Source organism: Amblyraja radiata, chromosome 3 (assembly GCF_010909765.2).
Source record: "Amblyraja radiata isolate CabotCenter1 chromosome 3, sAmbRad1.1.pri, whole genome shotgun sequence".
In the NCBI taxonomy this organism is placed as follows: Eukaryota; Metazoa; Chordata; class Chondrichthyes; order Rajiformes; family Rajidae; genus Amblyraja; species Amblyraja radiata.
Window position 1 is genome coordinate 59,956,651 of NC_045958.1, and position 24,897 is coordinate 59,981,547.

The window sequence follows — 24,897 nt, forward strand, 5'->3', positions numbered from 1 at the left end:
GACACAACGACAGTATGCACTCCAGCTACCTTCCGGTTGCCAGCCGAACACTTAGCCCATTGTGCCATCTGTCGTCCCATGTATCGTTTAACCCTGTATCCTTATTAAAGACTGGTATAAAGTTACACGTGTGTAATGATTCATTTACACTGGTTGTGCTGTCTCACTGGTGCCGAGGTCCAGGATGTCTCGGTTGACTGCAGTACATGCTTGAGGAGGGTAAGTAGTCAGAAATCATGGCGCACTTTGTCACAAAAGACATGGGTCGGAAAAGAGACAAGACCCTGCATAGGATCTTAAGCATAGCAATCTCCATATCACTGGTACAACGGGGTAGGAACCAGAGAATAGGGCAGATGAATGAGTGGCTGTGGAGTTACTGCAGGGGCAGGCACTCAGAATTTTGGACCAGTGGGATCTCTTCTGCAGCAGAGGTGGCCTGTACAAGAGAGATGGGTGGCCTCTGAACTGGAGGGGGACCAATGTCCTGGCAGGCAGGTGTATTAGTGCTACTCAAAAGAGGGTTTAAACTAGATTGGAAGGAGGACAGGATCCAATACAGTAATGAGGCAAGTTTGGAGCCTGGAAGTCGTTACAGAAGTCAATGACAGAATAGGCAGGAGCATGGTAGGGAGTGAGGAAGAGCTTCATTGATTGAGAGATACAGCTTGGAACCAACCCATTCGGCCCATCGACTTCACACTAATGTGTTCAAGAAGGAACTGCAGATGCTGGAAAATCGAAGGTACACAAAAATGCTGGAGAAACTCAGCGGGTGCAGCAGCATCTATGGAGCGAAGGAAATAGGTAATGTTTCGGGCCGAAACCCTTCTTCAGACTGGTAAGGCTTCACACTAATCACCTGTTTACACTAGTTTTATGTTATCCAATTTTTGCATCCATTTCCTACACACCAGGGAATTTTTCAGAAGCCAATTAACCTACAAACATGTATGTCTTTGGGATGTGGGGGAAAGTCTAAGCCCCCAGTGGAAATTCACATTATCACAGGCAGAACATGCAAAACAGCAAGATTAAATTGCATTTATTTCAATGTGAGAGGTCTGACTGGTAAGGCGAATGAACTCAGTGTGTGGATAGGTACATGTAACCGAAATGTTATGACAACCTAACTAAAGGAGGGACAACCTATCTAAGGGAGGGACAGCACTGGCAGTTTAATGTTCCAGGATACAGGTGCTACTGGGGAGAGTTGCTTTATTAATTAAAGAAAAAATCACAGCAGTAATCCAAGATGACATCACTGAAAGTTCATCCAGGGAGGCGTATGGGTGGATGAGAAACTAAAAGAGGATTATCTCCTTCTTAAGATAGTAGTATAGGCCCCCAAACAGTCATTGGGAGTTAGAGGAACAATTATGCCAAAAGGTTGAAAAAAACTACAAGATTAATCAATCAGCTTGTCACAGTAGAGGATTTTACCTTTGCTTACACAGACTGGGACTGCCATAGTGCCAAGAGCTAAGATGGAGTGGAATTTGTCAAGTGTGTTCAATAATGTTTTCTCAGGCAATATGTAAATATGCGGGGCAAAGTTTGACCTACTTTTTGGGAATTGGGCAGGGCAAGTGATTTACGCTAATACTATTAGCTTTAAAATAGTTATGGATAAGGACTAGGCAGGTCCCAAGCTTAAAGTTTTTAATTGGGCCAAGGCCAATTTTGATGGTATTAGACAGGAACTTGCTAAAGCTTATTGGAGTAGGTTGTTTGTGGGCAAAGATATGTACGAAAAATAGTTAGACAAAAAATGCTGGAGTAACTCAGCGAGACAGGCAGCATCTCTGGAGAGAAGGAATGGGTGGCGTTTTGGGTTGAGACCCTTCTTCAGACCGAAAAGTAGGATGTTTTTAAAAGTGTGAGACTAAAAGTTCAGGGTATGTATATTCCTGTTATGCTGAAGGACAAAGCAGGTTGGGGTAAGGAATTCTGGATGATGAGAAATTGAAGCTCTGGTCAGGAGAAAGGAGACTTTCCTAGATGTAGGCAGCTGGGATCAAGTGTATCCCTGGAAGAGTATGTGGGATGGAGGAGCATACTCAAGGAAATGAGGAGTGCAAAATGGGGGGCATGACACAGCTCTGGTAGATAAGATTAAGGATAATCCAAATAAATTTTAGGGAATCCAAAGTATATTAAGGGAAAACGGGGTAACTAGAATAGACCTGTCAGAATCCAAAGTGGTCATCTATGTGTGAAGCCACAGGAGATGGGCAAGGTCAACAATTAATATTTCTCCTCTGTTTTTATTGTGGAAAAACATGAACACAAGGGAACCTGAAAAAAAAAAAGACAATGTCTTGAGGACAGTCCACATTACAATTGATTAGATGCTGGACCTGCTAAGACCCATGAAGGTAATTAAATCTGCCGTTTTATCTGGTATATCCAAGGACACTGTGGGAAGCTAGAGGATAAATTGCAGGAGTTGTGCCTGAGATAAATGAATCATCAATAGACACAAGTGAGGTGCCAGCATACTGGAAGGTGGCTAATGTTGTGCCTCTACTTAAGGGCTGCAAAATAAAACTTGGGAATTGTAGACCAGTTAATAAGCATTATTTCAGTGCAGATTTTTTCAATCCACTGTATTTCAGAAACAGCACCAACAAAACGAATAATCTGAGCCAAATTTAAGGTAAAACCACTCCTGTGACTAGTTGCGTATGGTAGAACTACTGCTGTTTGTGCGGAGTTTGCACATTCTCCCTGAAACCACATGGGCTTCCTCAGGTGCTCCGGTTTCCACCCACATCCCAAAGATGTGTTGGTTTGTAGGTTAAATTAACTCTGTAATTTGCCCCCAGTGAGTAGGCAGTCGGAAAGTGGGATAACACTGAGTTGGATGATCAGCCATGATCATATTGAATGGCGGTGCAGGCTCAAAGGGCCGAATGGCCTACTCCTGCACCTAATTTCTATGTTTTTATGTTTCTAACATTGAACTAATGTGAATGAGTTATCGATCGTCAGCGTGGACAAGGGGCCTGTTTCCATGCTTTATCTCTAAACTAAAACTAAACTAAGAAGCCACAATAAAACGTTGTCAGAAACTGATGATTGAATTCTGCAGCATGCTCACTTGATTAAATTCAACTATATTCACAACTAGCTCCCAAGTACTGGTGAATAAAGCGATCGGTGACTACTTGTGATTTCAGTAAATCATTGCAAACTCACACTGATCGGGCAATTTTACATGAATCCGTCAGCAGGTTATCAGTCTGCAAAATCAATTTAACAGGCAAGTGTCACTCAAGCAACATCTTTATTATTCCAAAAGTGAAGGACAGGTCTATCAACATTAAACTATAGTCTCCATTTATATGGTTGTTATATATTTAACTTGCCACATAATGAAACTTCTACAATCCAGTCTGAACGGAGGGGAAACATTTTTTCAACACTACCTTACTCTAACTAATGTGAAAATTAAAGCAAAATACTGCTTTCATAACATTGGCTGGATGTGCCCTGGTGGTGGACACAATCTAAAATCTCTGGAATAGTGGGCACTGCTGTAAGTCAGTGTGTCAGGTCATTTCTGTGCCTGAGTGGACAGTTATACAGGTGGTGTCCAGTATAAGTGTCACCACTTCTCAATACAATTATTTTATCAATACAATCGTGCAGTTTTATTGGATGAAGCAATCATAGTCTGATGGTGTTTGTGCCAGCATTTTGTTGTAGTCTGAACCACAAGGTATTAAAACATGAGGTATTCAAGAATTCTGCCCTGACATTGTCTCCAGGGTTTCAAGCTTTGTAATTACTTTTGATAATATCATCAGGCAACACTTGGCGCAGTGGGATAATGTTCATCTCCTTACCATTTAGCACCAAGTGCCGTCTCTGGTTCTCCAGGTGGTTTTGGCAGACATTTTTCAGGCCTGGCTCACATTCATTGGGAATTTCAAGGGAACATTTCAGATGTCAAAGTAACGTTTGTGATGTGCACAGGTAATAAGATTATTTCAGTAACTTGTTATCACAAGAATCCCTTTCTCTTAGGAAGTAGTAGTGCAACAGAGTCTAAGTTATTAGATTGCAAAAGCAAATAGTAACAACAGAACCATCCAGCCGTGGTTAACTTAGAATTGCACAAAATAATGCTAATGAGCATCCATCCCACCCACAGCACTTAAACCATATTAGTGAATCACAAGCAGCAACTTAAGTGGTTGAGATGATTGGACAATCCCCGTTCTCAACTGCTCTTCCCTGTTGCATGTTCCCATCATGATTTCACTTCACCTTGTTGCATCACATCCATACAATTGCCTCCAACAAATTTTCCTCTATTCCTTTAATTTTAGTTACACCTATTTTAACAAATCATTTATAGCAATATGAGTGAACTTACAATGGTATAAATGGGAAGTTGTGGAACCTATCTGGATTTCCAAACACTGAGTGTTAAACATACCCTAGCTCAGGGGTGGGTTAAATCTGGTGCCTAATTAGAACAGTTATTTAAGGCAAAGTCTCATTCCACTTAATGATTCTTGACACATATGAAAGCTATTTTTCCACATTTAGGGATTATATAAAGTTAAATGATTGGTTTCTGCTGTTTTCAAGTATTTGAAAATAGAGAATTTGGAATTTAAATAAGAATAATTTCTTATTCAATAATTTCTTATTCAGTTATGAACTGAATTGAACTGTTTTTGATTACTTCTTTCCCGTTCATTTCTTGTTTCATTAATTAAATATTTAATTGGTATTTTGTAACAGGTAAGGCTCTTCACAACAATTCTATCCCGTAATGTTACCAATTGATTCATTACACTAAGGCCCCATATGCCTCCCATGTGTCTGTGAAAGTTCCCTTGGCACCATTTCAAAGAACAGGTAGGAGTTATCCAGATGTCTTAGCAGATGTGTGTCCCTCAACCAACATATTAAAATAGATTATCTTATTTTCTTCTAATTGTGGGAGCTTTCTCATGCATTAGCTATATTACAACGGTGAATACACTTTAAATATAGTGCATTATTGCTTTAAATGTTTTGGAGCATCCTGCATTCATTAAATGTATTATATAAGACTGAATTATGTTTCTTTGTACATGTAATGTTTTGATCAGTGATAGACACGGTAAACCTTTGTTATATTAGACCATTGGGGGGGGGTAAATTGTGTCTGTTATTACCAATTGTCTGCTATAACCAAGTGGAATATATGGCCTTTCATATGCAGCGACCCAACTATATAATTTAAGCGGAGCAACAACTGCATTGACAAAGGTGCCTATTCTCAGCTAACACATTAAAGCAAAGCCCTACCTGCCCTCAGCTACATAACGTCAAGGTCTCAACAACAATAGAGGTGGCAGTGTAGGCGGCAGTGGGCGCAGCCAAGGAAGCAGTACGGCCAGGGATGGCATTGGCAAGCAAAGCTGAGGAAGCAGCCGGAGAGGTAGTATAGGCCGGGGGTAGCATTGCCAGTCCGGCCTGGCGGTAAAGTTCGGCAGGTCAGTCTGCCATAACCAAAATCCGTTATAAAGAGATCCGGAAAAACGAAGGTTCACTGTACAATGATACAAATGAATACATGAACATATGAGTTAGGAGTAGGGGTAGGCCACTCATTCCCTTGAGTCTTACCCTTCTTAAAACACTACTGGAAATACAAATGTCCAACTGTTCAAATGTTAGTTCTCACAGTTGCACCTTTAATCAATTTGACCAAGACTGAATAATCTCTCGCCAGTTATTATTTACTTTAAATTCTTTTCACCTTTTTTACGAAAGTGGTTTTGTTCTGTTAATATCCCATAACAGTACGTTTTTGTGCTGTATTCATAATAACTCCTTCCCATCTGAGATAGAGATGAGGGAGAATTTCTTTTCTTTGACGTTCAAGAATCTTTGTAATCTTCTAATCCAGAAAGCTAAAAGAACCTGAGTTTTGGTCTAAAGAACAGTAGAAGATTATGACGAACAGGCCTGAAAGTGAAGTTCAGGCCATGATTAGTTCAGCCACAATCTTATTTAATGATGGAGCAGTTAGCAGGACCATACAGACTACTCCTTATCCTGCTTATTATTTTTTTATGTTCAATCCCCACCCTGTGAGCATCTGCTTGATTTCCTCTGCTACCTCGGCAGTGGTAGAGAAAATGAGGAAAGGCCTTTGCCTCATTTTCACATCAAATATCTTGGAATTTGTGCACCATGTCAGTGTCGGAGCAAGAGCAGGAATTTCAAGAGGCAGCCGTTGGATTGGTTGAGTGAAGGGCCAACATATTGGCTAATTGGGAAGCCAATAAAAAGGCAAGATGTAGCGGAGCAGCCTATTGGGAATGGCAGTGCTGGGAGAGGCTGTGTTGAGGGAAAGTGGAGTACAGAGGGTAAGGCCTGCATTGAGGCATCGGCTCAAGAGGCTTCAGCCGGGAGGCTGAGCAGAGGGTCGCAGGAGGTAAAGGTACAGTCTGCTGTTTCTTGTGTGTGTTTGTTGTGATTTTTTTTCCCCTTGGTTTTAGTGAAGGAGAGATGGGGGTAGAATGTCGCAATGTTCCTCCTGCTGTATGTGGGAAATCAGGGACTTAGTAAGTTTGCAGTTGACACTGAAGTGGGTGGTATCATAGATAGTTATAAAAAATTACAGCAGATCTTGACCAGCTGGGCAAGTGGGCTGAGGAATGGTTAATGGAGTTTAATGCAGATAAGTGCAATGTGTTGCATTTTTGGAAGTCAAACCAGGGTTAGGGTTGAGTGGCAGGACTCTGGGAGTGTTGTAAAGCAGAGGGATCTAGAAGTCCAGAAATCCTTAAAACCAACACCACAGGTAGATAGGGTGGTCAAGAAGGCTTTCAATATATTGGTCTTCATCAGTCAGGGTATTGAGTATAGAGGATGGAATGTTATGTTACGGTTGTACAAGACATTAGTGAGGCCGCATTTGGGGTACTATATTTTGTTTGGGTCATATTGCTATAGGAAGGATGTCGTTAAGCTGTAAAAAGTGCAGAGAAGATGTATGAAAGTGTTGCCAGGATTTGTGGACCTGAGCTGTAGATACAAGCTGGGCAGGCTAGGACTTCATTCCTTGGCATGCAGGAGGTTGAGGGGTGATCTTACAGAGGTATATGAAATCATGCGGGGGATGGAGAAGGTGATTGCGCTGAGTCTTTTACCCAGAGTACAGGAATCAAAACCAAAAGTCATAAGTCTAAGGTGAGAGAGGAGAGATTTAGTAGGAACATGAGCAGCCACATTTTCATACAGAGGGTGGTAGGTATATAAAATGAGCTGCCAGAGGAGGTAGTTGAGGCTGGTACCATAACAACATTTAAAAGACATTTGGACAGGTGCATGGAAAGGAAAGGTTTAGAGCGATGTGGACCTAATGCGGGCAGGTGAGACATGTATAGATGGGGCATCTTGATTGGCATGGGCACATTGGCCGAAGGGCCTGTTTCCGTGCTGTATGATCATTTGAGTCTGTGGCAATAAAGTTTTATTGCCAAGGACCATCAAACTACCATAAGGTTGCTATTCATCTCCAATTTAATGTGCTGTTTTAGGCACCAAAACCTTTTTAGGCCTGTACAGCACTCAACCTTTCTTCCTTGATTATCATCAACCATTGTCTCGGGCAATCTTTATTTTGAGGTAACTGGTTCCTTTGGTACATATCAGTGCTGACAAAGATTGTTGCATTGTCAATGGATGCTTGATATTGAATATATATTTGCAGGCTTCATCAGAGGGAACATATTTATATAAGCAGACAGAATGACTGTTCCTCAAGATTCTGTTGGCTAAAGAATTGCAATACCAACTGGTAAACGTCGGTTCAGCAGCTGCTATTCAGCTTTCCTTGAAATGACATAATGGAAACAAGTTGAAATTAGGGTATATGATCAGTCGAGATTATAGAATTATACCTAGACACCACAGCTTATGTCAAATATAAGCATAACAAAGGCATTCTGTACATCATTCTATTCATGAATTATGCAAACCTGGGGGATATAACACCTTCCTTATACCTCCTCCATCACATTCATTCAGGAAAGCCAGTAGTCCTTCCAGGTGAGTACGTGATTCTATGCACCTCCTCTACTGTATTTGGCGTTCCCAATGTGGCCTCCTTTACGTTGGCAAGACAAAGCAAAGACTAGTCGACCATTTCTCAGAACACTTGAGATCGGTTCGCCAAGGCCTGCTGGATCTATCGGTGGTGAACCATTTTTACTCCCCTTCCCATTCTCATACTGACCTTTCTGTCCTGGGCTTCTTCCATTGTCAGTGTGAGGCCACATGCATATTCTGCTTTGGAAGCTTAGAATCCAATGGCAGGAACATTGAATTCTATAATTTTACGTAAACAACATTCCCCCAAACTGTTTTTCTCCTTTTCTTCCGTGTTCCCCACATGGAAGTGCACCCATTTCTCCCTTTCCCCTTCATTCTGTCCCCTTCTACCTATATTCCTTCCTCTGGCTTTACATTTCATGCCTCATCTAACCTTACCTCCTTATTGCACACTTTGTGTCTTTTCATCTCTGACCTTTGTGAAACCATCTGCCCATCAATAACTACCCTTCTCTGTATCCACCTATCACTTGCCAAGTTTTGTCCCACATCCATCTCTCTTCCAACTTTTTTCCCCCCCGACTACAATCAGTCTGAAGAAGAGCCTGGTTTCCCACCTCTCCATGTTCTCCAGAGATGCTGCCTGAGCTGCCTGTGTTACTCTCGCAGTTAGTGTCTTATTTGGTAAACCAATATCTGCTATTCTTTTGTGTCTATAGATCTACAAGAGAACCAATGTCGGTAAAGACTTGAGGTTGTGCAAAACTATGCTGAAATATAGAACAAGTGGGGATGAAGCACGCCGTTTACAAACACCCAACATTAGAACCTTTACTGGGATTATAAAAAAGACACAAACAAATTATGTGATCCAAAAGCAAGAAGTGGAAGACACTGGAAAATTTATTGAAGAAAGATTTAAAAAATTCTGAACACTCACCTCTCTCTGTACTGTGTGAGATCTAGACAATAATAGATTAGCGCCTTTTGCATCCGGATCATTGGAGACTTGAGCTGCCATGTCACATTGTACCCTCACCCTTCTTCTGTATCTTGGTTTCCCACTTGTGCTCTTCAGCAAAAGTTGATCCTGTACATCAAAACACAGGAACATCACCATGATCACTGGATTGACAGTTGAATCACTACTTATGTACCAAAGGTCAGTTCCATGGCATTTCTGCTTGACATCAAAAGCAGGTCCCGGAGTGTCAGTTTGTTTGTTCGTCTTTTTAAATAGTGGGTAGTAAATCTCAAAGTATTTTTGATCTTACAATTGGGGCTGAGATCCAGGTGCATTATTGAAAGAGTGTTGGACTGTTAGATGTGCCACCTTTTTGTAGTAGATCTTAAACCTTCCCCAATTTCTTGGCACCTTTCAGCTACCACATTATATTTTACAGAGGTCCCTTATCAAATGTATTGCAATACACCTACAGAGCTCACCCAAAAAAATCTCCATGATAACTTATGTATGCTATCAACTATGCTTTTTTATATCCTCTTCCATCTGGAACTTTTAGTTTCATTTGTATGATATTAAGTTTGATCTGGTGGCAAAAGATCTATCTAACAGCAACATATATTGGATGCATGTGTTCATGATTATCTAGATTTGATTTGCCAATCATTCGTCTCTTTTCAATTAAACTTTAAACATCTCTCTGTTATTTTAGTTACTGGTGGCTTAGTGTTACCCAGCGTGATGCATCGGAGAAAGTGAATCTGCCAGTTAAATACAACGAAGGGAAAAGTCGTTGCCTTTGACTGCCTGCCCGCACCCACCTGCCACTGTACACCTACTCCAAGCCATGGTCCCTCATGTCTAATTTATTTCTGTTCACCAGCTGTTGTCTCAGGTAGTAATGAAGCATCCACACCTTCAATATCCCATCTACTGTAATCCCAAGATGATCAACTGTGTAATCTCTTCCATTTAAACTGCAGATATAGTCAGCCATCTGCACTGTACCAGCAGGAGATAGACATAAAATGATGGAGTAACTCAGCGGGTCAGACAGCATCTCTGGAGAAAAAGGAATGGGTGACGTTTTGGGTCAAGACCCTTCTTCAGAAGAAGCGTCTCGACCCGAAACGTCACCTATTCCTTTTCTCCAGAAATGCTGTCTAACCCGCTGAGTTACTCCAGCTTTTTGTGTCTATCTTCGGTTTAAACCAGCATCTGCAGTTACTTCCTACACTGTACTAGCAGAATACAGGTAGTTGCTATTAATGTGGTATGGATATTGCAGGAAGAAGTTCAGGGAGACGAATTACTGGAAATTTGTTTATGATCCAGGCTACATTTAGTCAGCCAGTATTGACGTGGGGAGATAACAAGCTAAGACACAGCGCTATGATTATTCCTGTTTGGTATTTTTCCCTTAAGCTAAATAGTGTGGGAAGGGTTCAACAGATTGGAAAAGTATGGATAAACCTAAAGGGAAGGAGAGCACAGTAGAGGTTACTGAAGTCTCCAAACTAAGAAATAGGGCAGAACGTTTAAAAAGGGTTAAAAGTCTAACATGAGGCAACAATGGGGACCATTTTGAGAAGAGGGGTGGTTAATACAGAACTGAAGATGTTTGTTATGTCTAAATGCAAGCAGTATACGAAGCAAGGTGGATGAGCTTGTAGTGCAGCTGAAAACTGGCAGGTACGACACTGCGGACATCACACGGTCATGGCAGAAAGAGGAAGAACATGTATAGACGATGTTCAGTCAGACCCTTCTTCAGACTGATTGAAGTGTTGGGGGAGGTGGGGCAGGCGGGGCGGGGGGCGGGGGGGGGGAAGGAAACTAGGAGGGGCAGTGCAAAGCCTGACTGGTAATAGGCTGACAAAGGTGGGGAGGGTTATTTAAAAGGCAGATAGTTGGACAAAGGCCAGGGATGAAAAGACAGAAGATGTGAGGCAAAAGGATGGATGAGTTGCTGTTTTATCTGATTTTTCTCACATGTTTGTCTTTTACATTGTGGGGGAAGTGATTCTCATGGGTTCAGATAAAGGCATCAGAATTCAAGGCACATTGCCTCAGCCTACCCAGGGTTCATGTTTTGAACTTAAAAGCCTTATGATACTCCAGCTGGAGAGAGTGATCTTATACCCTCACACATGCTAAAGCTGTCGCTGTGCAGTGTTTTCACAATGTAAATATTTTGGCCTTGCATCCTTTGAGCAGAGGCTCAGAGCTGCCTTGTGAACTATGTGTTGATACATGTCTTCGTTTTCATTTCCCTATCCGCAATTATCAGGAACTTGATTTTAACTCTTTTCAGCGCACTAAACACATTTACCCGTATTCTACATTGCAAAGTTAGACTTTCCTTAAACTCACCTTAAACCTGCCGCTCGGTCTAACTAAACCCGACACTCGGTTTAAGAAAAATTTGGTATTCTGGTAGCGAGGTTTAGTTAGACTAAAGTCTAAGGCGAGTCTAACTTTAGACTTTGGTTTTAGCTGAATCTAGTAAGACAGCGTTTTAGTTGCCATGGTGACGATGTCTGCTTGTATTGCACATGTGCAATGTAATAGCAGAAGCACGAGCAGACGACAAGTTCAACATGGCTGACAAATAAAACAGCGGAAAGGAAACTGGGACGCCAGCAAGAAAGAATTTCTCCTGACGTTACTAGCTGATAAAATTACATTTATCGAGAAAAAAAGGTGCAATTTCCAGGCAACAATTGAAAAGAACAAGGTATGGGATGCGATTTATTCGCAATTCCAGTCGCGGTTTGGCAGCCGCAGAGATCTTCGGGACCTTCGTGTGCAATGGAAGATAATTAAGTTGCAAGCGAAGGTAGAGTGTCTTCTCACAAGAAGAGCATGAGACAAACGGGTGGAGTCCCACCATCTCCCAACCCATCACCCATGTGTATGCTTATCAGGGATCTGATCCCCCCACGATTTCTTACAGATCAGAAATCCATTCGATGATGATGCGGACATTTCACAGCAAAATGTGACAGTTTTGGAGTTCCTGACTGGTGCCGGAGAGGCAAACGAGTAAGTGATAATGTCTAAATTTAGGTTACCGTGAGTGATGTTGTCTCGTGTTTAATGTAAAGTGGTCCGTAATTATATTATTCCCTGGCGAGGACGTGACTATTCTCCGAATCGCGTCCTCGCCCCCCTCCTCGCAGCCTACTACCTGGATTGGAGCGGTCTTTCCTGCCGGGGACCCGGATACATCGCGGAGCGGGCGATGGCTTACCTGGATCGCCTTGGAAGCTCTGGAGTATTGAGCCTGCTGCATCTAAATCGGAGCTGTGGTCAACAGAGCTTCCAACATTACCTTCGCCGAGGGCCGCCAGCGTTGAATCTCCGCCCAGCGCGGCCTGTTGTCCTCGGAAGCAGCGGACTCTGGTAGGAGGCGGCCAACTCGGATGCCCAAGCCGCGGAAATGTGGTAAAAAGAATGTGATGTGACAAAATATTGGTGAAATAGGTGGGCCACTACAGTCATCCATCTCAAGGCCCTGTGTGGCAAATCATATAGGCCTTATTTTTCTTAACAGTGAAACAACATAGTTCAGTCAGTGAGCATTTGCTTTTCTTGATCTTTTCCAGAACCAACAAGTCTGAAGAACGTGAAGGAACACAAGAGTTTGACATCCCAAACCCACCCGAGGAAGATGTTCAACTGCTGGAACCAGCTCATGTCGAAAACACCACATCAGAAAACATCCCACAACCAAGTACCAGTTTTTCTTCCTTGAGTGCACATACACCTACAGTTCCTGCTGAAAGGTACATTTATTTCTACTACTGTGAAAGTATGTTGACATAAATTTCATATAATTTTTTAATTCATTTATATTACGATGTATGACAGCAAATAGATGTCATCATCAGTAGCAAGATGGATTCAACAGTGGCTGAATGGGAGATGCCAGAGAGTAATGGTGGATGGTTGTTTGTCAGGTCAGGTTGGAGGTCCAGTGACTAGTGGGGTGCCACAGGGATCTGTGTTGGGTCCACTGTTGTTTGTCATGTACATCAATGATCTGGATGATGGTGTGGTAAATTGGATTAGTAAGTATGCAGATGATACTAAGATAGGTGGGGTTGTGGATAATTAAGTAGATTTTCAAAGTCTACAGAGAGATTTATGCCAGGGAAGAGTGGGCTGAAAGATGGCAGATGGAGTTTAATGCTGATAAGTGTGAGGTGCTGCATCTTGGCAGGACAAATCAAAATAGGACGTACATGGTAAATGGTAGGGAATTGAAGAATGCAGGTGAACAGAGGGATCTGGGAATAACTGTGCACAGTTCCCTGAAAGTGGAATCTCATGTAGATAGGGTGGTAAAGAAAGCTTTTGGTGTGCTGGCCTTTATAAATCAGAGCATTGAGTATAGAAGTTGGGATGTAATGTTAAAATTGTACAAGGCATTGGTGAGGCCAATTCTGGAGTATGGTGTACAATTTTGGTCGCCTAATTATAGGAAGGATTCAACAAAATAGAGAGAGTACAGAGGAGATTTACTAGAATGTTGCCTGGGTTTCAGCAACTAAGTTACGGAGAAAGGTTGAACAAGTTAGGGCTTTATTCTTTGGAGCGCAGAAGGTTAAGGGGGGGGGACTTGATAGAGGTCTTTAAAATCATGAGATGGATAGACAGAGTTGACGCGGATAAGCTTTTCCCACTGAGAGTAGGGAAGATTCAAACAAGGGGACATGACTTGAGAATTAAGGGACAAAAGTTTAGAGGTAACATGAGGGGGAACTTCTTTACTCAGAGAGTGGTGGCTGTGTGGAATGAGCTTCCAGTGAAGGTGGTGGAGGCAGGTTCGTTTTTATAATTTAAAAATAAATTGGATAGTTATATGGACGGGAAAGGAATGGAGGGTTATGGTCTGAGCGCAGGTATATGGGACTAGGGGAGAATACGTGTTCGGCACGGACTAGAAGGGTCGAGATGGCCTGTTTCCGTGCTGTAATTGTTATATGGTTATCATATCCACAGTATTAGTATTTCATACAGGCGCAAAAAAAACCCCACGATTTTTCATTCCTAAACAAAATCCTTCGACATCACCATTCAATTATTGCTAAAGTTAGGAAACTATTCCTATGTGCCCTTTACTAAGGCTACAGTGAATGGAGAAATGACAAACTTGATCATAATCATAGAAGTACCTCATGTGCACTGTAGATTTTTTTATGTGTGTGTAATGATCAATTAATGCTTAGTCAAAAGTTGAATTTGATATGGGCACTTTGTTGGTAAATTCCTTAATGTATAAACTTCTGAAGACGTTATGAAAGAAGTCACATTTCATTTATTTACAACCTAGCAAATTCTACATCTTATCTGGGTTTTTTTTTAAATTGTTCAAGGAATTAATGTTGCAATTTGCAACATTGGCCACTGGGTCTCAATGATATTATATTTTGTTTTCCCTTTCCTATTGTACCCAAACGACAGGTTGTCAACCACCAAACGACGCCTCGCCAGGACCCCTTCTCCAGCACCACCAACCAAATGACCGGAGATGAAGTTGCGAGAATATGCCGAGATAGAGCACCATCTGAAAATGGCCCATCTTGAAGAAGAACATATTATGCGAAAGCAAGTGATTGAGCTAATAAAACAATACCAGATGAAAAATTTAGAGCTTTTGCTGACTAAATTACCATAATGATAATTACTGCAAGGACAAACTTTTTTTGATTGTTGTATTCATATTTGTTTTCCTTTTCTCATATTGATACATGCATTGGTGCAACACTTTTAAACATCACAGACAAATTACGAGTGATGGGCCATTCTCAGTCGGTGCTTTTTTTGCATATTCTCAACTGGTCAACTGGTTTCAGCAGCTGAACATCTTCCTTAACTCATGTGTACCTTCTGCTTCATGTTCTTCAGACTTGTAGGATATTTTGGCAACATCAGTAACTCTATAACTGACACAGCATCCTTTTTTGTGTGTGTTAATATGTCTGCATCGTCATCAAACACAATTTTTCATCTGTAAGAAATTGTGGGCCACAAGATCTCTGATGAGGGAAAGGGGTGATGGGTTGGGAAAATGCCTCCTTTTACATGCTTTTCTGAAATACACACCACTCACCTTTTCTTGCGGCTTCATCCTCTTCTTTGTTTAAATCTCTTTAGGTTAGTCTCAGAAAAAGAAGTCTTGCAAGTTGTTCAGGAATCCTCTACGGCATGTGATCTTGATCCTATCCCAACTCACTTGTTTATAAGCCATTTAGAACAGAGACGAGGAAACACTTTTTCTCACAGAGAGTGGTGAGTCTGTGGAATTCTCTGCCTCAGAGGGCGGTGGAGGCAGGTTCTCTGGATGCTTTCAAGAGAGAGCTAGATAGGGCTCTTAAAATAGCGGAGTCAGGGGATATGGGGAGAAGGCAGGAACGGGGTCCTGATTGGGGATGATCAGCCATGATCACATTGAATGGCGGTGCTGGCTCGAAGGGCCAGATGGCCTACTCCTGCACCTATTGTCTATTGTTGAAAATAAATCCTCAAAAAATTGGTTCCTATTATAACAATTATGTTATTTATGACTCTTTTGAAAGTGGGTGTTTTCCTGACAAGTACTTGCCGAAGGGATTCCTCAGGGATCTGTGTTAGGTACGTTACTGTTTACTTTGTACACCTCCCCGTTAGAAAGTATAATTAACCCTCACACTGTGTATAAGATGTTTTTATGTTTCCACAAGTGAGGTTATCCACTTTGGCGGCAAAAAAAAGGGGGCAGATTATTATCTCAATGGGGTTAGGTTACGTAAGGGGGAGGTGCAGCGAGACCTGGGCGTCCTTGTACACCGGTCACTGAAACTTGGCTTACAGGTACAGCAGGCAGTGAGGAAAGCTAATGGAATGTTGGTCTTTATAACAAGAGGATTTCAGTATAGGAGTAAAAGGTTCTTCTGCAGTTGTTTAGGGCTCTGGTGAGACCACATCTGGAGTATTGTGTACAGTTTTGGTCTCCTAATTTGAGGAAGGACATCCTTGTGATTGAGGCAGTGCAGTGTAGGTTCACGAGATTGATCCCTGGGATGGCGGGACTGTCATATGAGGAAAGATTGAAAAGACTAGGCTTGTATTCACTGGAGTTTAGAAGGATGAGGGGATATCTTATAGAAACATATAAAATTATAAAAGGACTGGACAAGCTTGATGCAGGAAAAATGTTCCCAATGTGGGGCGAGTCCAGAACCAGGGGCCACAGTCTTAGAATAAAGGGGAGGTCATTTAAGACTGAGGTGAGAAAAAACTTTTTCACCCAGAGAGTTGTGAATTTATGGAATTCCCTGCCACAGAGGGCAGTGGAGGCCAAGTCACTGGATGGATTTAAGAGAGAGTTAGATAGAGCTCTAGGTGGAGTCAAGGGATATGGGGAGAAGGCAGGCACGGGTTATTGATAGGGGATGATCAGCCATGATCACAATGAATGGCGGTGCTAGCTCGAAGGGCCGAATGGCCTCCTCCTGCACCTATTTTCTATGTTTCTATGTTCTATGCTGATGATACCCAATTGTATATTGCATTTAAACAGTCTGATGCAGATGCCACATTACTGAATGTGCTAAAGCAATCAAAGAGTGGTCCCATCATAAAGGTCTCGTTGATTAGTATTAAGACTGAGTTTTTACATATATATTCTCGTTTTCTATCTGTTGTTCCTGCCTTTGTGATGTGTCACATAGATTTTAGTAATATATTATATTATTATATTATAAATAAAATTGATTTTTGCAAAAGGAATGCAAACCTTGTATAATATTACAACACATTTTGATTTCTTTTAAATTCTCCTGTATCTGTATAAATAACATTAAGTGAAAATAACACACTTAAATAAATTCCATTCATATAGTTTTTTTTCTTTTTTACAAGAGCATGAAATGTTCATGCTGTATATCATGCGACAGCATAACTGGTTCTCTAGGACTGCATTAGTGGCATTTACTATTGACAGGAGTTCTGGAAATTCAGGAATTTAAAGAACATTGTAGCTCAATGATGTGACAACGTTGCAAGTCACCTGCCACATTGCGAACTCCAGGAAGTGGCTGTTCAATTCCAGGGATCGCTGGAATGTTTGGGCCGCCAATGTGAGGTTCATGGCGCATGATGGACATGTTCCAAAGCGCCCCCACTGCAACAATCATTCGCAGAGTGGTGTCGAGCTTGACACGCATGTCATTAAGGCACGGGAAACGTCTCTCCATCATTCCAAACGTGCGCTCAAAGATGTTATGGCCTCTCTTGTGGGCAACGTTATAATGTTCCTCACCTCTCCCCTGGGGCCAGAGCAATGGAGTCAGGAGAAATGGCTGGCAGGCATACCTGAAAAATAACAGATGTAAACGGTACATATCTTCACTACAAAGAGCATAACACAGTTAATATTATATCCAAACATTACCTGCAACGATTCAAATAAATTTCTGTTAATATCATAGAAGCATCATGTGGTAAAAAAAAATATCAATGATATTCTTTTATTCTAATAAAACCCTTTTTTAATCAAAGGAGAGAATATCCAAAACATATTTCCTTCCTGTATTGAAACTGGACAGCTGTTCAATATGAAATTGTGCACATGCTATTCTGATGCCAATTGCCAACTACAGATAAAGTTTTGTGGAAACCGGGAGAGCTTTCAAAAGAGGGCTACTGCTACTACCTTTAAATTTGGTCCAATATTTTTTTAAATGATTACGTTTCCATTTGTGATGTTTAAGGTCTAAAGACGAAAATCTTTTTTTATTGCCTCTCTGGAAAATAATCATTCCTTTTCTTTAAAGTTACTTAAATGTTGAATTTGACTTAATTCTTTCTGTACTTTGATGAATCCATACTTTCAAACCGCATGTAACCTGCAAGTATTTTACCCACTGTCTCCAAGGAGCCATTTGGCCTCATGGCTTTCTACTTCCAATTGTTTCCTGAGTTGACATTCCCGAAAAATTCAGGATTTGTGTGTGCGTCCAGGCTACCCTGCTACAAGATTTGTTAACTTGCCATCTTGGTTGCATACAGCTTACATGAAGAATAAGACAGATTATAAAACATGAATTAATGACCTGACCTGAGTGTCTAATTAACACTGTTATGAAAACTATTGTGGGATAATCAATAATGCTGAATGCGGATGATGGAGTTCCGGCGTCGGGAGAACACTCTTCAGCGGCGTGGAGTATCTGGAACGGCCGCTCCTCCCTGGAGACCGCGGTTCCCAAAGTCCATAGGCCGCGTTGGTTGGAGCTCCGACACTGGCAATCTCGACAAAAGATCCCAAGCCCCGCAGAGTTTAAAATCAGCGCCACCCGCGGCTGGACGCCCGCAGCCACAGCTTCGCAATGTTCTAGTCGGCGGTCTCTGTCCTCCAGAGCTCCACACGGCGACCCGGGTAAGGCATCGCCCGCTCCACGATGGTGCTTCAGCGCTGTGCCGCCGCCGAAGCTGTAGTCCCGGCTGGTCCCGGCAGGTAAACGCCGCTCCAGTCCCGCTGGTAGGCCACACGGAGAGGGCGAAGATGCGAAGCGTCAGAGTGATGGCGATGACTGTCGACTTCGAATTAATTTTATCAATAAAATAACTCTTCTGATAATCACTTTTTCAAAAGAACCAATATTTAATACATTCTTAGTTCGATCACCCCATTAAATTACACGTTTAACAAAACAACACTACCTACCAACAGCATAGAATCTGAGCGCCGTCACCACTTGCACATTCACTGGTATACCGTCTGACCTTCGCCTAGAGAGTACAGGAGTCAGCTCATTGATGATGAATGTTGCTGTTTCTTTTGTGAGGTATGTATCCTTTTCAAGAATGCATCATCGTCGTACTTAAAAAAAGGATTAGCGTAGTCAGTGACATGATTCGCCAGTCTCCCAGCTTGTTGGGCAATCCTTTCGATCTCATCAAATCGTTCTGCTCTCTGCAGTGCTTCCAGCTCATCGGCCATTTCTATTCTCCGTAGCGAGCTTAAACTGTCCTTAAACCGGCTCCCTGCTGAGTCTAAATTTTGCAGCAAGTTAGACTCTAGTCTAAGGTCAGTCTAAGCTTTGGCGATTGGTAGAAAGACAACTTAGACTTAGACTAAATATCAGGGATTTACATCCGCCGTCGAGTCTAAATTGCAGAGTTAAACCTGCTGTTGGGTTTTAAAAAAATAGTAGAATATGGGCCATTGAGTTCATCATCAACATCCAATTCATTCCATGATACAAAAAAGAGAAATTTGCCAAAAACACATTAGGTGGCAAATGGTGGAGCTGCTGCCTCACAATACCAGAGACCCAGGTTCAATCCTGACCTCGGGTGCTGTTGTGTGGAGTTTGCATGTTCTCCCGGTGACTGCATGGGTTTCCTTCGGGTCCTCAGCTTCCTCCACGCTCCAATGGCATCCAGGTTTCTTGGTTCATTGGCCTCTATAAATTGCCCCTTTAGAATGTGTAGGGAATGGATGATAAAGTTGGATAACATAGAACAAGTGTGAACCCGGTGATCGATGGTCAGCATGGACTCATTTCTTTGAGGCCAAAGGGTCTGTTTCTATGTTGTTTCTCTAAACTATAAACTAAAACCCCATCATGGTGATTTACACCTAGAATCCTACAGTGAAATATAATCCATGCAGTTCCTGCCAGGACCAGGCCTAGTTTAACTATTTTCCTCCACTTTGCTGCTATCAGCGCTTGAAAGCTCACTTTTGTTGCTAGGTATTAGGTGTACACACTATGGCAGTTGTGGATGGATAGGTTGAAGAGGACTGAGCCCTCTTGATTTAATGACTGGGCTTCTCAGTGAGAACACTGTCAGAAGGAGGGTGTTGTTTGCCCCGGAGACCAGAGCCAGCACAGAGAGGCTGGCAAGTAGTGGCTTCAGTTGCTTCCTTCCTCGCTGGGAATCCCCAGCCATATGAGCAATGCAGAAATTCATGCCTTCGCAAGTTTGTCAGGGTCAGCTGCACACCATTCAAAAGATTTATAGCAAGTCATTTCAGTAAATAGACCAGGGGTTCATTCCTTCATGTAATCAGGGCAGATAGTCCCATAAAAGAGGATGTGGCGATTTTATGTGGCACAGGAGCTCCTTGACTGATTGCTTGTGAACTATATTGGTGTTAAGGATTAGAGTGTGGAGATGATCACTAGGTGTGTATTGGAGACCATGATCTAGAGGATTCCTGATGAAATATGCACCCCTCCCTGCCTGTGCTGTTAATGTTTCCATCCTCCACTTTGTTGGGAGTTGAGGCCAGTAGTGCTCTGCTGGGACTCCCCAGCAGCCTTCCTTGTCCTCATGTTCCTTATGGGCCTGTCCCACTTAGGCGATTTTTCAGGCGATTGTCAGAGACAGTCAGTACACACACACATGTACACATCGCTTCCTTCACCAGCCCGTTATGCAGGCGGCGGACAGGGCAAGCAGGGGGAGTGCTGTCCGATTGAAATTCACACGGTGCAAAGCCAATGTGATACAGACACAGACACGCGATGAACAGGAAGGTTGGCGCTGTAATTAAGATGGTGAAAGCACAGTGTACGGGAAGGGTCACGCAAGTCCTTTAAAAGAGGGGGGAGAAGGAGGTAGAAGGGGGGAGAAGGAGTGGGGACAACTTTTAAGAAGCCAGAGATACACGGCAGTGAAGCTCGGCGGACATTAACATTACCAGTCGGTTAGCCTTGGTTCTGAAAACTACTGTTTACGTTTTTTCCCCCAATGAGCCAATGAAATTCACCAGTCAGCACCGGCTACAACTTACGAGAACCTTCGACCTCCTGGCAACCCACTAGGACCTCCTGGCAACCCACCTACCAGCACGAGAATTCTCGCTACTCTCCATGGCGGCTTCATTCTGGTCACCCCTAATTTTTCAACATGTTGAAAAATTTGTGGCAACCATAATGAGGCCGCGACTGATTCCCAGAATGTGGGAACTCTTCACGTCCATGAAGGCGACTAGCCGGCAACCATCCGCGAACATGTGGCGACCGCATAGTCTCCTGCAGTCGCCTAAAAAGTCGCTCATGGGACAGGCCCATTACACTCCTGCTGTTGTTCAGTTGATGCCAAAGGCCCCTGAGGCCTGCCTGCTTTTCCACTGGCACTGGCTGCTGTCTTTGGATTGCTACTTTGTGCAATATATAACACACTACAAATAATCCCAATCTCTTGCCAGGAGCATTCAATAGACAATAGGTGCAGGAGTAGGCCATTCGGCCCTTCAATTCCTCACCGTGCCTCCAGATTGATGCAAACTCAGGAGCCTTGATTGCAGAAGATCAATGCCATTTCAACATGCTTGCTAGCCTCTTAATGCAATGGTTCTGAGTAGCTGCAGGAGGACAGACCATCACTTTGAGAGCCAGGAAGGTGAAGGGTAGCACTTATTTCCCAAGATCCAAATCTGTAGGCGGTGTTGGCAGTTTGTTCTGTTTTAGGGAGGGTGGCACAGTGGCGCAGCTGTAGAGTTGCTGCCTTACGGCGTCAGAGAACTCTCTGGCGTCTCTGGATGCTTTCAAGAGAGAGTTAGATAGAGCTCTTAAAGATAGCGGCATCAAGGGATATGGGGAGAAGGCAGGAACGGGGTACTGATTGTGGATGATCAGCCATGATCACATTGAATGGCGGTGCTGGCTCGATGGCCTACTCCTGCACCTATTCTCTATTGTCTATAGAACCGGGCTCGATCATGACTAAGAGCGCTGTCTGTACAGAGTTTGTCCGTTCCTCCCTGTGACCGCGTGGTTTTTCTCCAAGTGCTCTGTTTCCTCCCACATGCCAAAGATGTCCAGGTTTGTAGGTTAAATGGCTTGGGTAAAAAATGTAAATTGTCCCCTGTGTGTAGGATAGTGCTAGTGTACGGGGGTCACTGGTCAGCATATAAACAGTGGCCGAAGTGGACCTGTTTCTGCGTTGTATCTCAAAGTCTAACGTCTAAAGGATGAACGTATCAAATGTACATCTCAGAATCTCACCATCAGGAAAATCCACGGACGGGCCACCTCTGCCTGGAAAGTGTTTGTTGAGGAGAAACTCTATTTTATTCATTGGAGCCCATAAGTACAGACGATGGCTCTCTACATTCAGGGGACATCAGCAATGACCAAGATGCTGGCACTTGGTTGGCATTGAATTCTAAGCAGATGAACTCATCTCTGTGTGAATACATGTCTGGCTACAGAAACAAAACAACGAGAATTGCAGAGGCCGATTGAAAGATCCTGTGGCAAGAGCTTATTAATACTCAACATGACTTTGACCTCTTCAGAGAGAACAGTCCAGACATGAAAATATAGAGTAAGGTCTCCCCAGAGTATTTCACTTGTGCCACAGCTTTCTTGGCAAAATCAAGATACATTGTTCATCAGTGAGGTCTAGTTAGGATATACTGGCTCTGAAAGCTCCATGGGGGTCTGGCTTTACCTCCAGCCAGGAGATCCACAAACCACTCTGCATTGCTAGCTATTGCCACAGCAATGTCTCAAGCACTGGCTTGCTGCCAACAACATTATCATTCAATGAATATCTCAGCGGAATGGAAGAAAGGCATTCCCTGTTAGCTGGAGCATGCTCTGCGAACTGTAGCCTGCAGCCAGTTCCAAAGCTGCCACCCAGTTATGCCATCTCATATCAGCCAAGTATCTCTTTGGATGAGCATAAATGTTAAAAGAGAGCACACCGTATCCCCAGCTGCACTGTGAATATTTGGCAGTGGCTCTAGATTGCACCCTGACATTTCATTTAATGTTGGTCAGGGAGGAAATGTGTTGTACACAACTGGTGATGTCATTAGATGCATGAATGATGCCAGAAATGGTCAGGCAATCTCATGTGAATTGTGTACACAGAGGCTGGGCTAATTTCACTCAGTAATGACTGCTAGCACAATCTAACCTGGGTTAAGTTGTTCTCATGCTCAATTTGCACAGATAAAAAGCATCGGTCTATTAGCCCAATGTATGGGCTATGAGCCCGACCACTTCAATCCAGGCAACATTCCATAGTGCTTTGAGCACTGAGTTAGTCAGAGTTTGGAGTGGAATCTTGGCCCTGTTTCAACCTACTGATTTCATATACAGACATGACACAATAGAAACAGCCCGACTGCTTTAAAATAGGTTAACGTCGCTGCAGAATGAACACTTTGGGTGGTTCAGCAGGTTCCACTGTAAGATTACTTAAACAGTTTCCATGCATACTTGTTCATTGAAGAAATGCCTTGTATTCCTGCCATCCTTTAGTCAGGTCAGTTTCTCTTTGATCTCAAATTATCTCTCAGCTCTCCTGCTGAAGTCTTTAAAGGGTAGTAATTCTGGAACAGATGGAGCTCTTTAGATTCAAAACAAATGGCAGTTTGAGATGCTAAGTGAAGTTTAGGCTCACTGCCGGACAAAACAGCAGCCAGAAGCCACAGAAAGCATTGATATATTGTCATGTAATCCAGTATTTACTTTTGTGGCTAACTTGCCCATACAGAAATAAACTATTATATAGCACAGTTAAGGGGCTGTCCCACTTGGGCGATTTTTCAGCGGACTGCCGGCGACTGTCAAGTTCACGGCACTCGCTGAAAAACCAGGAATTGTAACGGCGACTCAGAGTGGAACACACACACACACACACAAAAACACTTCACAAAGGCGGGGGCCATGGAAAGCGGGGGGAGCACTGTCTGAAATTCACATGGTGCAAAGCCAAGGTGATACAGACACACACATACGATGAACAGGAAGGTTAAGACGGATAGCACAGTGTACGGTAAATCCTTTAAAAGAGGGGGGAGAGGGGGAGGGGAGAAGGGGGGAGAAGGAGTGGAGACACTTTTAAGAAGCCAGACAACTTTTAACAAGCCAGAGATACACAGCTGTGAAGTTTGGCGGGCATTTAACATTACCGGTCGGTTCTCCTTGGTTCTGAAAACTCGTGCTTACATTTTTCTCCCCCAATGAGCCAATGAAAATGCGCGGTCAGCAAAGGCGATTTACTAAACTACCTATGACTAGCTCGACTACCTATAATTACATGGCAACCCCACTACAACTACACCTACGACTACAAAAGTATTGGTTTTCGCCATGTCGACCAATTTTTGGCTTAAAAAAAATCCCATGAAGGAGACTCACCAGAGACCACCAGCGAACATGTGGCGACCATGTGATGATCATGTGGTGAGCGCAGAGTCTCCTGCACTCGCTTAAAACGTCACCTCAGTGGGACAGGCCCTCTAAGAGTAAAGTATGTCTTTGCATTTCTCAAAAGTTTAATCAGCAAACATTTGAATGTGTCATATATTAGGACAGGTGAGGGTCAGAGAGGTAGGTTAAAAAAAAAAACTCTTTAAAGAGTAAGACAGGTAGATTGGTGAAAGCAAAATTTGAAGAGTATTTCATAGCTTAAGAGCCCAACTGCTAAATATTCTCTATACAATTCAGAGAAAGCAAAGTTTGCTGGAGATCGTGGCCATTCTGATCATTGCTACTGAGCTGTCATTTAAAACTAACACACCAGACTAAGTAGGACCCATTGGGTCCCAGTCACATGGGAGGCCTGGTCCCCCTATGAAACCCATTCCCCAATGCATTATTCCACCACTCACCCGTTCCCCCAAAGCAAACTGCTCCCTCAAAGCAATATTCCACCACTCACTCATAGCCCCCAACTGCGCAGGCGCGGCTCATTTCCCCTCATCCCCGAGCACTCCCTCCCCCTCCTCTTCATGTGTGGAAACGGAAGAGGGGAGGGAAGTGGGGTGTGTGGGGTGGGATGGGAGGAGGGGTGTGTGTGGATAGGGAGGTGTAGGGGGGGGGAGAGGGTGGTGGGGGAGGGGTGTG

General features: G+C 43.1%; 1 long non-coding RNA gene across 2 annotated transcripts; it reads left to right on the plus strand.

The window, feature by feature from the left end:
• The first annotated feature begins 10,271 nt into the window (after positions 1–10,271).
• Positions 10,272–24,396, plus strand: LOC116971059. Of its 2 annotated transcripts, XR_004411391.1 has the most exons (4): positions 10,272–10,630; positions 12,640–12,819; positions 14,501–15,274; positions 24,386–24,396. It is a non-coding gene; the product is annotated as an uncharacterized LOC116971059 (long non-coding RNA). The 2 variants fall into 2 exon arrangements; XR_004411390.1 differs by lacking the exon at positions 10,272–10,630 and having other exon boundaries at positions 12,258–12,819.
• Positions 24,397–24,897: the final 501 nt, after the last annotated feature.